Genomic DNA, 14,119 nt, shown 5'->3' with positions numbered 1-14,119 from the left:
CCCCACTTGTTACGAACCGGCTCAGAGTTCGCAACAAAAGGGAGACAACGTGGAGACAAGGAGTGTCAAAATATATATTTATTAAATAAAGTAATTAACAATGGTGTGTGTAATCAGTAGTGTAAGTGAGTGTTTTGCATACCTGAATGTAATAATGCAGTGTTGCACTGTGCCAACGCAAACAACCAAAAACAACAAGGTGTCTGCATGGCGAGAGTCTCCCCCAATGACTGTGGAAGAGGTCTATTTATCCTGGGACACAGCCGAGCCCAGGTGCTTCCCATTTAGCTGACGACTCTTCCAACTCCGCCCACCGGTATCCTAATAAGGAAACAAGAACAAAGAGAGAGAATACGGCAGACAGAGTGGGAGGGTCGTCACACCAGGCCAAAAAAACTTTCCAAGCCAAACCATGTCATAACCGCTACACACAGCCTACATCGTTGTTCCCATATTAGCTAAAGTAACATCCTAGTCAACATAGCTAATAGAACTAATGCTTTAGTAAACCCGCTACAATCATGCAGTAACGTTACAGTGTATAGTCAGTAAGCAGTTACACTGACGGGCCCAGGTGGCAACAAATTAATAAAACCAAAAGCTTACCTTGACTTGGAAGAGTTCCAGTGTTGTGTTGGATAGTCATAGCCAGCTAGCTAACATAGCATCCCTCTGTTTGAGCCGGGTGTTTGAGTAACTAAACTAGCTAGCTGCATTTTCTAGCTAAGTAAGCAAAACTGAAAGTGAAAAAAAAAGACAATCTCTCTCTCTTGCTTCTCCTTCATTTTTTATGAAATTCATTTGTTGAAAACTGTTCAACTATTGTCTTTCTCTCTCTTTGAGTCAACTAATCACCACATTTTATGCACTGTAGTGCTAGCTAGCTGTAGCGTATGCTTTCAGTACTAAATACATTCTCTGATCCTTTGATTGGGTGGACAACATGTTAGTTCATGCTGCAAGAGCTCTGATAGGTTGGAGGACGTCCTCCGGAAGTTGTCATAATTACTGTGTAAGTCTATGGAAGGGGGTGAGAACCAAGAGCCTCCTAGGTGTTGTATTAAAGTCAATGTATCAAGAGGAGGATGGAAGATGGCTGCCCTCCGGCTACACCATGGTGCTACCCTACAGAGTGATGCTGAGGCTACTGTAGACCTTCGTTGCAAAACAGTGTGTTTTAATCAATTATTTGGTGACGTGAATATATTTAGAATAGTTTTATCTACAAAGGATAACTTTTTCAATGTTTTACCATTTCTATTTTTAGGAAATTCACTGAGGAGGATGGTCCTCCCCTTCTTCCTCTGAGGAGCCTCCACATGGTTGCAGCTGTAGCCTACCAAACACATGCAGCCAAATATTTTCCAGCAATTTGGGTCATCTTAACAAATGAGCACAGGGAATATACGTATTTTTCTAGCGTTCCGGTTGCCATCCAAGTAATATCTATTGTTGTTAGCACAGCAGTCTCTCTTCATATGCATTGAAGCCTCATTACATTTAACAAGTGCCTTTCTTCCCAAAAACACCCCCTTCTTTAAGTCTTAATGACAATTTGTCATCGATGATTTGTATGTGTAATATACTTAGCTAGCTGTTGTATTCGAGCAGTAATTCACCATCTAGTCAATTTAAATTATGCAGTGGTTCCAAAGATGTCAGTCCATTACAAACCACATTACCATGTCTCCTTGAATGTCTATTTTCAATAAGTTTCTCATCGCTGAGGCTTTTGTGCCTCCTCAATGTTACTTCCTTAGGTGTTGTGATTCACAGTCAACTGCAAACAGAAATGTGTCAGCCCAGGGCTGTGGTTGTTAGAGCCACACGGTCTTTTGCAGCCCATTGTGATATGGTCACTGTTTGAGGTCATTGAGACTCCCTGATGCTGCTGTCCTATCATCACCAAACCTGAAGGCATGTTGCTGCCTAAAAATGGATGATTGTTGGTCACATTTGGAAGCAGGAAACAAGGGAAAAGAGGATGGTTTGTGGTACAACTAGGGTGTAATGACCCGCAGATACATGTATCATAACTGACTTTATTTATTCCCTTGGCCTTCCTCCCTGGACTGTGGTAATGGTGTATGGACCATGGCTTATCTAGTCTGAGAAATAGGAGCAGGTCACTGCAGCAGGGGTTAAAGATAGAAGAGAATCCAGCCTCACTAACCCAGCTATGGTGGGGTGGGATGCTTGTGCTAACCAAGGGAGAATGACTGCCCCCTCTCATTGAAGCCACGAAGTTCAAGGATGATCGCAATAGTGCACGCATTGTTTTCAGCAAACAGGATCCCCCATTATAGTGAAGGGAAAAGTGGCAATATTTATGATTAGTCTTTGTGTAAATAAATACAGATTTCAAAGACAATCATGGTACCAATAATTGCTTTTATTGAACAAGATGTAGAGTACCAGTCAAAGTTTGGTGACACCTACTCATTCAAGGGGTTTTCTTTATTTTTACTATTTTCTACATTATACAATAATAGTGAAGACATCCAAACCATGAAATAATACATATGGAATCATGTAGTAACCAAAAATGTGTTAAACAAATCCAAATATATTTAAATTTGAGATTCTTCAAAGTAGCAACCCATTGCCTTGAAGACAGCTTTGCACACTCTTGGCATTCTCGCAACCAGCTTCATGAGGTAGTCACCTGGAATGCATTTCAATTAACAGGTGTGCCTTGTTAAGTTAATTTGTGGAATTTCTTTCCTTCTTGATGCGTTTGAGCCAATCAGCTGTGTTGTGACAAGGTAGGGGTGGTATACAGAAGATTGCTTATTTGAGCTGTTATTTTACCAAATATGGCTAAGAGAAACAACAGTAGATCATTACTTTAAGACATATATTGTGAACTTTGAAAGTTTCTTCAGGTGCAGTAACAAAAAACCATCAAGCGCTATGATGAAACTGGCTCTCATGAGGACCACCACAGGAAAGGAAGACCCAGAGTTACATCTGCTGCAGAGGATAAGTTCATTAGAGTTACCAGCCTCAGAAAGTAACAGACAGATCTCAACATCAACTGTTCAGAGGAGACTGCGTGAATCAGGCCTTCATGGTCGAATTGCTGCAAAGAAACCACTACTAAAGGACACCAATAAAAAGAAGAGAATTGCTTGGGCCAAGAAATACGAGCAATGGACATTAGCCGGTGGAAATCTGTCCTTTGGTCTGATGACCAAATTTGCGATTTTTGGTTCCAACGTCGTGTCTTTGTGAGACGCTGAGTGTGTGAATGGATGATCTCCGCATGTATAGTTCCCACCATGAAGCAAGGAGGAGGAGGTGTGATGGTGTGCGGGTGCTTTGCTGGTGACACTGTGATTTATTTAGAATTCAAGGCACACTTAACCAGCATGGCTACCACAGCATTCTGCAGCAATACGCCATCCCATCTGGTTTGCATTTAGTGGGAGTATCATTTGTTTTTCAACAGGACAATGACCCAACACACCTCCAGGCTGTGTAAGGGCTATTTTACAAAGGAGAGTAATGGAGTGCTGCATCAGATGACCTGGCCTCCACAATCACCCTACCTCAACCAAATTGAGATGATTTGGGATGAGTTGGACCGCAGACAATAGGAAAAGCAGCCAACAAGTGCTCAGCATATGTGGGAACTCTTTCAAGACTTTTGGAAAAGCATTCCAGGTGAAGCTGGTTGAGAGAATGCCAAGAGTGTGCAAAGGTATCATCAAGGCAAGTGTGGCTACTTTGAAGAATCTAAAATATAAATATTTTGATTTGTTTAACACTTTTTTGGTTACTACAGTATATGATTCCATATGTGTTATTTCATAGTGTTGATGTATTCACTATTATTCTACAATGTATAAAAAAGAAAAACCATTGAATGAGTAGGTGTGTCCAAACTTTTGACTGGTACTGTTTGCCTATCAGTTAATTAGGTCAGATAGGGAAGAGGCGTTGTGCTGAGAGTTCTTGTGTTTATTTGTTTTTTAAAGCTGATTTATCTTTTTGCATGAGTGATTTCAGATGGAAGGGAGTTCCATTTGAGCTATCACTCTTGTAGACCGAAGAAGCACCCATAAAAATAGGATATTCAAAATCCAGTGTATGGGCTTACAGCAAGTTATTGAATAGCTAATGAATATTTATAATTTGATTTATTTATAACTACCTTGTAAATAACGTATCAGTAGTAATTATAATGACATTTATTTATACTTATAACAATTCAATCCAGTAATGAGTCTATCATTGCATTTATGTAGAATAATTGATAATAGTTGCTGTTGCACATTTTCAAGGCCAATTGGTACAAAGGACATTAAAAGTGTTTACATTTCAGCATTTTTCAAATGATAAAGCTGATGCATCTTATTATATTTGTTGATTGGAGCGAGAGAATATTCTTTATCAATAATGTAATTGTCTTCCAAGGAGACATCCCTTTCTTTGCACTTTGCCATTGTGTTGTCTGCTTGCTTTTTATTTTTTATTTTTTTAAATGATGGTCTCTTTGTTTCTATACAATCCTCTGGTGATGCAGGACAGAGGGAATGAGGCTTTGAATTAGTGGCTACAAATCTCCTTGAAAGTAATACCTGTAGAACAGACATTGCAACAGCTGTGACTTGTTTACCTATGATTGACATCAAAGCAGTAAGGCAAGGCAGCTTTGACAGACTGTAAGGAGTCACTTGAGATGTTGCTTTTGGTGATGCACATTTCTGATTGAAGACCTCAGTAATCCCAGTGGCTGAGGGGAGCCACCATTGCAGCCCTGTTATTTCAAGCCAAATCATTGATCTCACGCTCTCAATGCACCTCCTCTGGAAGTTCACCAGATTAGTGGGTTCAAGCGTATTGTCCAAGGGAATTTGGTTTCTTTTGCATCAAAGTGGGGGAACATAAATAATGCACGCTTTAAGCAAGACTCTTTAATGAGTCCCATTGCTAAGGAAACCCCTAATTGTAAAAAGAAAGACCCAAACTGTAGATGTGCTTATGAATGATAAATGATGTTGGCTTAATCTCATTTTAAGATATCAATGGTGAAAACAAATACAGAAAAAGCAGAACAATATTCCCATAACACACAAGTTCCACTGTCAAGGTAATATAACTAGCATCATGTAAATCTACAACAGAGCTAACATAACCAGTGTCATACAAAGTTAGAACAAGGTTAATATAACTAGTGTCATACAAAACTAAAACAAGGTTAATATAACTAGTGTCATACAAAACTAAAACAAGGTTAATATAACTAGTGCCATAAAAAACTAAAACAAGGTTAATATAACTAGTCTCATACAAAACTAAAACAAGGTTAATATAACTAGTGTCATAAAAAACTAAAACAAGGTTAATATAACTAGTGTCATACAAAACTAAAACAAGGTTAATATAACTAGTCTCATACAAAACTAAAACAAGGTTAATATAACTAGTGTCATACAAAACTAAAACAAGGTTAATATAACTAGTCTCATACAAAACTAAAACAAGGTTAATATAACTAGTGTCATACAAGGTTAATATAACTAGTGTCATACAAGGTTAATATAACTAGTGTCATACAAGGTTAATATAACTAGTGTCATACAAGGTTAATATAACTAGTGTCATACAAGGTTAGAACAAGGTTAATATAACTAGTGTCATACAAAACTAAAACAAGGTTAATATAACTAGTGTCATACAAGGTTAATATAACTAGTGTCATACAATACTAAAACAAGGTTAATATAACTAGTGTCATACAAAGCTAAAACAAGGTTAATATAACTAGTGTCATACAAAGCTAAAACAAGGTTAATATAACTAGTGTCATACAAGGTTAATATAACTAGTGTCATACAAAACTAAAACAAGGTTAATATAACTAGTGTCATACAAAACTAAAAGAATGTTAATATAACTAGTCTCATACAAGGTTAATATAACTAGTGTCATACAAGGTTAATATAACTAGTCTCATACAAAACTAAAACAAGGTTAATATAACTAGTGTCATTCAAAACTAAAACAAGGTTAATATAACTAGTGTCATACAAAACTAAAACAAGGTTAATATAACTAGTGTCATACAAGGTTAATATAACTTGTGTCATTCAAAACTAAAACAAGGTTAATATAACTAGTGTCATACAAAACTAAAACAAGGTTAATATAACTAGTGTCATACAAAACTAAAACAAGGTTAATATAACTAGTGTCATACAAAACTAAAACAAGGTTAAAACTAAAACAAGGTTAATATAACTAGTCTCATACAAGGTTAATATAACTAGTGTCATACAAAACTAAAACAAGGTTAATATAACTAGTCTCATACAAAACTAAAACAAGGTTAATATAACTAGTGTCATACAAAACTAAAACAAGGTTAATATAACTAGTGTCATACAAAACTAAAACAAGGTTAATATAACTAGTGTCATACAAGGTTAATATAACTAGTGTCATACAAGGTTAATATAACTAGTGTCATACAAGGTTAATATAACTAGTGTCATACAAAACTAAAACAAGGTTAATATAACTAGTGTCATACAAAACTAAAACAAGGTTAATATAACTAGTCTCATACAAGGTTAATATAACTAGTGTCATACAAAACTAAAACAAGGTTAATATAACTAGTGTCATACAAAACTAAAACAAGGTTAATATAACTAGTGTCATACAAAACTAAAACAAGGTTAATATAACTAGTGTCATACAAGGTTAATATAACTAGTGTCATACAAAACTAAAACAAGGTTAATATAACTAGTGTCATACAAGGTTAATATAACTAGTGTCATACAAAACTAAAACAAGGTTAATATAACTAGTGTCATACAAAACTAAAACAAGGTTAATATAACTAGTGTCATACAAAACTAAAACAAGGTTAATATAACTAGTGTCATACAAAACTAAAACAAGGTTAATATAACTAGTCTCATACAAAACTAAAACAAGGTTAATATAACTAGTCTCATACAAAACTAAAACAAGGTTAATATAACTAGTCTCATACAAAACTAAAACAAGGTTAATATAACTAGTGTCATACAAGGTTAATATAACTAGTGTCATACAAAACTAAAACAAGGTTAATATAACTAGTGTCATACAAGGTTAATATAACTAGTGTCATACAAAACTAAAACAAGGTTAATATAACTAGTGTCATACAAGGTTAATATAACTAGTGTCATACAAAACTAAAACAAGGTTAATATAACTAGTGTCATACAAAACTAAAACAAGGTTAATATAACTAGTGTCATACAAGGTTAATATAACTAGTGTCATACAAAACTAAAACAAGGTTAATATAACTAGTCTCATACAAAACTAAAACAAGGTTAATATAACTAGTCTCATACAAGGTTAATATAACTAGTCTCATACAAAACTAAAACAAGGTTAATATAACTAGTGTCATACTAAACTAAAACAAGGTTAATATAACTAGTGTCATACAAGGTTAATATAACTAGTGTCATACAAGGTTAATATAACTAGTGTAATACAAGGTTAATATAACTAGTGTCATACAAAACTAAAACAAGGTTAATATAACTAGTGTCATACAAAACTAAAACAAGGTTAATATAACTAGTGTCATACAAGGTTAATATAACTAGTGTCATACAAAACTAAAACAAGGTTGATATAACTAGTGTCATACAAAACTAAAACAAGGTTAATATAACTAGTGTCATACAAAACTAAAACAAGGTTTATATAACTAGTGTCATACAAGGTTAATATAACTAGTGTCATACAAAACTAAAACAAGGTTAATATAACTAGTGTCATACAAAACTAAAACAAGGTTAATATAACTAGTGTCATACAAGGTTAATATAACTAGTGTCATACAAAACTAAAACAAGGTTAATATAACTAGTCTCATACAAATCTAAAACAAGTTTAATATAACTAGTGTCATACAAGGTTAATATAACTAGTGTCATACAAAACTAAAACAAGGTTAATATAACTAGTGTCATACAAAACTAAAACAAGGTTAATATAACTAGTGTCATACAAGGTTAATACAACTGGTCTCATACAAAACTAAAACAAGGTTAATATAACTAGTCTCATACAAAACTAAAACAAGGTTAATTTAACTAGTCTCATACAAGGTTAATATAACTAGTGTCATACAAAACTAAAACAAGGTTAATATAACTAGTGTCATACAAAACTAAAACAAGGTTAATATAACTAGTGTCAAACAAGGTTAATATAACTAGTGTCATACAAAACTAAAACAAGGTTAATATAACTAGTCTCATACAAGGTTAATATAACTAGTGTCATACAAAACTAAAACAAGGTTAATATAACTAGTGTCATACAAGGTTAATATAACTAGTGTCATACAAAACTAAAACAAGGTTAATATAACTAGTGTCATACAAGGTTAATATAACTAGTGTCATACAAAACTAAAACAAGGTTAATATAACTAGTGTCATACAAAACTAAAACAAGGTTAATATAACTAGTGTCATACAAGGTTAATATAACTAGTGTCATACAAAACTAAAACAAGGTTAATATAACTAGTCTCATACAAAACTAAAACAAGGTTAATATAACTAGTCTCATACAAGGTTAATATAACTAGTCTCATACAAAACTAAAACAAGGTTAATATAACTAGTGTCATACTAAACTAAAACAAGGTTAATATAACTAGTGTCATACAAGGTTAATATAACTAGTGTCATACAAGGTTAATATAACTAGTGTAATACAAGGTTAATATAACTAGTGTCATACAAAACTAAAACAAGGTTAATATAACTAGTGTCATACAAAACTAAAACAAGGTTAATATAACTAGTGTCATACAAGGTTAATATAACTAGTGTCATACAAAACTAAAACAAGGTTGATATAACTAGTGTCATACAAAACTAAAACAAGGTTTATATAACTAGTGTCATACAAGGTTAATATAACTAGTGTCATACAAAACTAAAACAAGGTTAATATAACTAGTGTCATACAAAACTAAAACAAGGTTAATATAACTAGTGTCATACAAGGTTAATATAACTAGTGTCATACAAAACTAAAACAAGGTTAATATAACTAGTCTCATACAAATCTAAAACAAGTTTAATATAACTAGTGTCATACAAGGTTAATATAACTAGTGTCATACAAAACTAAAACAAGGTTAATATAACTAGTGTCATACAAAACTAAAACAAGGTTAATATAACTAGTGTCATACAAGGTTAATACAACTAGTCTCATACAAAACTAAAACAAGGTTAATATAACTAGTCTCATACAAAACTAAAACAAGGTTAATTTAACTAGTCTCATACAAGGTTAATATAACTAGTGTCATACAAAACTAAAACAAGGTTAATATAACTAGTGTCATACAAAACTAAAACAAGGTTAATATAACTAGTGTCAAACAAGGTTAATATAACTAGTGTCATACAAAACTAAAACAAGGTTAATATAACTAGTCTCATACAAGGTTAATATAACTAGTGTCATACAAAACTAAAACAAGGTTAATATAACTAGTGTCATACAAGGTTAATATAACTAGTGTCATACAAGGTTAATATAACTAGTGTCATACAAAACTAAAACAAGGTTAATATAACTAGTGTCATACAAGGTTAATATAACTAGTGTCAAACAAAACTAAAACAAGGTTAATATAACTAGTGTCATACAATACTAAAACAAGGTTAATATAACTAGTGTCATACAAAACTAAAACAAGGTTAATATAACTAGTGTCATACAAAACTAAAACAAGGTTAATATAACTAGTCTCATACAAGGTTAATATAACTAGTGTCAAACAAAACTAAAACAAGGTTAATATAACTAGTGTCATACAAAACTAAAACAAGGTTAATATAACTAGTGTCATACAAAACTAAAACAAGGTTAATATAACTAGTGTCATACAAGGTTAATATAACTAGTGTCATACAAAACTAAAACAAGGTTAATATAACTAGTGTCATACAAAACTAAAACAAGGTTAATATAACTAGTGTCATACAAGGTTAATATAACTAGTGTCATACAAGGTTAATATAACTAGTGTCATACAAAACTAAACAAGGTTAATATAACTAGTGTCATACAAAACTAAAACAAGGTTAATATAACTAGTCTCATACAAGGTTAATATAACTAGTGTCATACAAAACTAAAACAAGGTTAATATAACTAGTGTCATACAAAACTAAAACAAGGTTAATATAACTAGTGTCATACAAAACTAAAACAAGGTTAATATAACTAGTGTCATACAAAACTAAAACAAGGTTAATATAACTAGTCTCATACAAAACTAAAACAAGGTTAATATAACTAGTCTCATACAAAACTAAAACAAGGTTAATATAACTAGTGTCATACAAAACTAAAACAAGGTTAATATAACTAGTGTCATACAAGGTTAATATAACTAGTGTCATACAAAACTAAAACAAGGTTAATATAACTAGTGTCATACAAGGTTAATATAACTAGTGTCATACAAAACTAAAACAAGGTTAATATAACTAGTGTCATACAAAACTAAAACAAGGTTAATATAACTAGTGTCATACAAGGTTAATATAACTAGTGTCATACAAAACTAAAACAAGGTTAATATAACTAGTCTCATACAAAACTAAAACAAGGTTAATATAACTAGTCTCATACAAGGTTAATATAACTAGTCTCATACAAAACTAAAACAAGGTTAATATAACTAGTGTCATACTAAACTAAAACAAGGTTAATATAACTAGTGTCATACAAGGTTAATATAACTAGTGTCATACAAGGTTAATATAACTAGTGTAATACAAGGTTAATATAACTAGTGTCATACAAAACTAAAACAAGGTTAATATAACTAGTGTCATACAAGGTTAATATAACTAGTGTCATACAAGGTTAATATAACTAGTGTCATACAAAACTAAAACAAGGTTGATATAACTAGTGTCATACAAGGTTAATATAACTAGTGTCATACAAAACTAAAACAAGGTTAATATAACTAGTCTCATACAAATCTAAAACAAGTTTAATATAACTAGTGTCATACAAGGTTAATATAACTAGTGTCATACAAAACTAAAACAAGGTTAATATAATTAGTGTCATACAAAACTAAAACAAGGTTAATATAACTAGTGTCATACAAGGTTAATACAACTAGTCTCATACAAAACTAAAACAAGGTTAATATAACAAGTCTCATACAAAACTAAAACAAGGTTAATTTAACTAGTCTCATACAAGGTTAATATAACTAGTGTCATACAAAACTAAAACAAGGTTAATATAACTAGTGTCATACAAAACTAAAACAAGGTTAATATAACTAGTGTCAAACAAGGTTAATATAACTAGTGTCATACAAAACTAAAACAAGGTTAATATAACTAGTCTCATACAAGGTTAATATAACTAGTGTCATACAAAACTAAAACAAGGTTAATATAACTAGTGTCATACAAGGTTAATATAACTAGTGTCATACAAGGTTAATATAACTAGTGTCATACAAAACTAAAACAAGGTTAATATAACTAGTGTCATACAAGGTTAATATAACTAGTGTCAAACAAAACTAAAACAAGGTTAATATAACTAGTGTCATACAATACTAAAACAAGGTTAATATAACTAGTGTCATACAAAACTAAAACAAGGTTAATATAACTAGTGTCATACAAAACTAAAACAAGGTTAATATAACTAGTCTCATACAAGGTTAATATAACTAGTGTCAAACAAAACTAAAACAAGGTTAATATAACTAGTGTCATACAAAACTAAAACAAGGTTAATATAACTAGTGTCATACAAAACTAAACAAGGTTAATATAACTAGTGTCATACAAGGTTAATATAACTAGTGTCATACAAAACTAAAACAAGGTTAATATAACTAGTGTCATACAAAACTAAAACAAGGTTAATATAACTAGTGTCATACAAGGTTAATATAACTAGTGTCATACAAGGTTAATATAACTAGTGTCATACAAAACTAAAACAAGGTTAATATAACTAGTGTCATACAAAACTAAAACAAGGTTAATATAACTAGTCTCATACAAGGTTAATATAACTAGTGTCATACAAACTAAAACAAGGTTAATATAACTAGTGTCATACAAAACTAAAACAAGGTTAATATAACTAGTGTCATACAAAACTAAAACAAGGTTAATATAACTAGTGTCATACAAAACTAAAACAAGGTTAATATAACTAGTGTCATACAAAACTAAAACAAGGTTAATATAACTAGTCTCATACAAAACTAAAACAAGGTTAATATAACTAGTCTCATACAAAACTAAAACAAGGTTAATATAACTAGTCTCATACAAAACTAAAACAAGGTTAATATAACTAGTGTCATACAAGGTTAATATAACTAGTGTCATACAAAACTAAAACAAGGTTAATATAACTAGTCTCATACAAGGTTAATATGACTAGTGTCATACAAAACTAAAACAAGGTTAATATAAACTAGTGTCATACAAACTAAAACAAGGTTAATATAACTAGTGTCATACAAAACTAAAACAAGGTAATATAACTAGTGTCATACAAGGTTAATATAACTAGTGTCATACAAAACTAAAACAAGGTTAATATAACTAGTCTCATACAAACTAAAACAAGGTTAATATAACTAGTGTCATACAAAACTAAACAAGGTTAATATAACTAGTGTCATACAAAACTAAAACAAGGTTAATATAACTAGTCTCATACAAAACTAAACAAGGTTAATATAAACTAGTGTCATACAAAACTAAAACAAGGTTAATATAACTAGTGTCATACAAGGTTAATATAACTAGTGTCATACAAAACTAAAACAAGGTTAATATAACTAGTCTCATACAAAACTAAAACAAGTTTAATATAACTAGTGTCATACAAAACTAAAACAAGGTTAATATAACTAGTGTCATACAAAACTAAAACAAGGTTAATATAACTAGTGTCATACAAACTAAAACAGGTTAATATACTAGTGTCATACAAAACTAAAACAAGGTTAATATAACTAGTGTCATACAAAACTAAAACAAGGTTAATATAACTAGTGTCATACAAAACTAAAACAAGGTTAATATAACTAGTGTCATAGAAAACTAAAACAAGGTTAATATAACTAGTGTCATACAAGGTTAATATAACTAGTCTCATACAAGGTTAATATAACTAGTGTCATACAAAACTAAAACAAGGTTAATATAACTAGTGTCATACAAAACTAAAACAAGGTTAATATAACTAGTCTCATACAAAACTAAAACAAGGTTAATATAACTAGTGTCATACAAGGTTAATATAACTAGTGTCATACAAAACTAAAACAAGGTTAATATAACTAGTGTCATATAAAACTAAACAAGGTTATATACAACTAGTGTCATACGAAGGTTTATATAACTAGTGTCAGTACAAACTAAAACAGGTTAATATAACTAGTGTCATACAAAACTAAACCAAGGTTAATATATACTAGTGTCATACAAACTAAAACAAGGTTTATATACCTAGTGTCATACAAGGTTAATATAACTAGTGTCCATACAAAACTAAAACAAGGTTAAATATAACTAGTCTAATACAAAAACTAAAACAAGGTTAATATAATAGTCTCATACAAGGTTATATAACTGGTCTTCATACAAAACAAACAAGGTTAATATAACTAGTGTAATACGAAACTAAACAAGGTGTAATTATAACTAGTGTCATACAGGTTAATATAACTAGTGTATACAAGTCAATATAACTAGTGTAATACAAGGTTAATATAAATAGGTCCATCAAACACTAAAACAAGTTAATATAAATAGTGTCATACAAGGCAATCATAACTAGTGTCATACAAGGTTAATATAAACTAGTGTCATACAAAACTAAAACAAGGTTGATATAACTAGTGTCATACAAGGTTAATATAACTAGTGTCATACAAAACTAAAACAAGGTTAATATAACTAGTTCATACAAATCTAAAACAAGTTTATATAACTAGTGTCATACAAGGTTATAAACTGTGTCATACAAAACTAAACAAGGTTAATATAACTAGTGTCATACAAAA

This window comes from Salmo trutta, chromosome 26, assembly GCF_901001165.1.
Source record: "Salmo trutta chromosome 26, fSalTru1.1, whole genome shotgun sequence".
Taxonomy (NCBI): Eukaryota; Metazoa; Chordata; class Actinopteri; order Salmoniformes; family Salmonidae; genus Salmo; species Salmo trutta.
Note: the sequence above shows the minus strand (reverse complement) of the source record.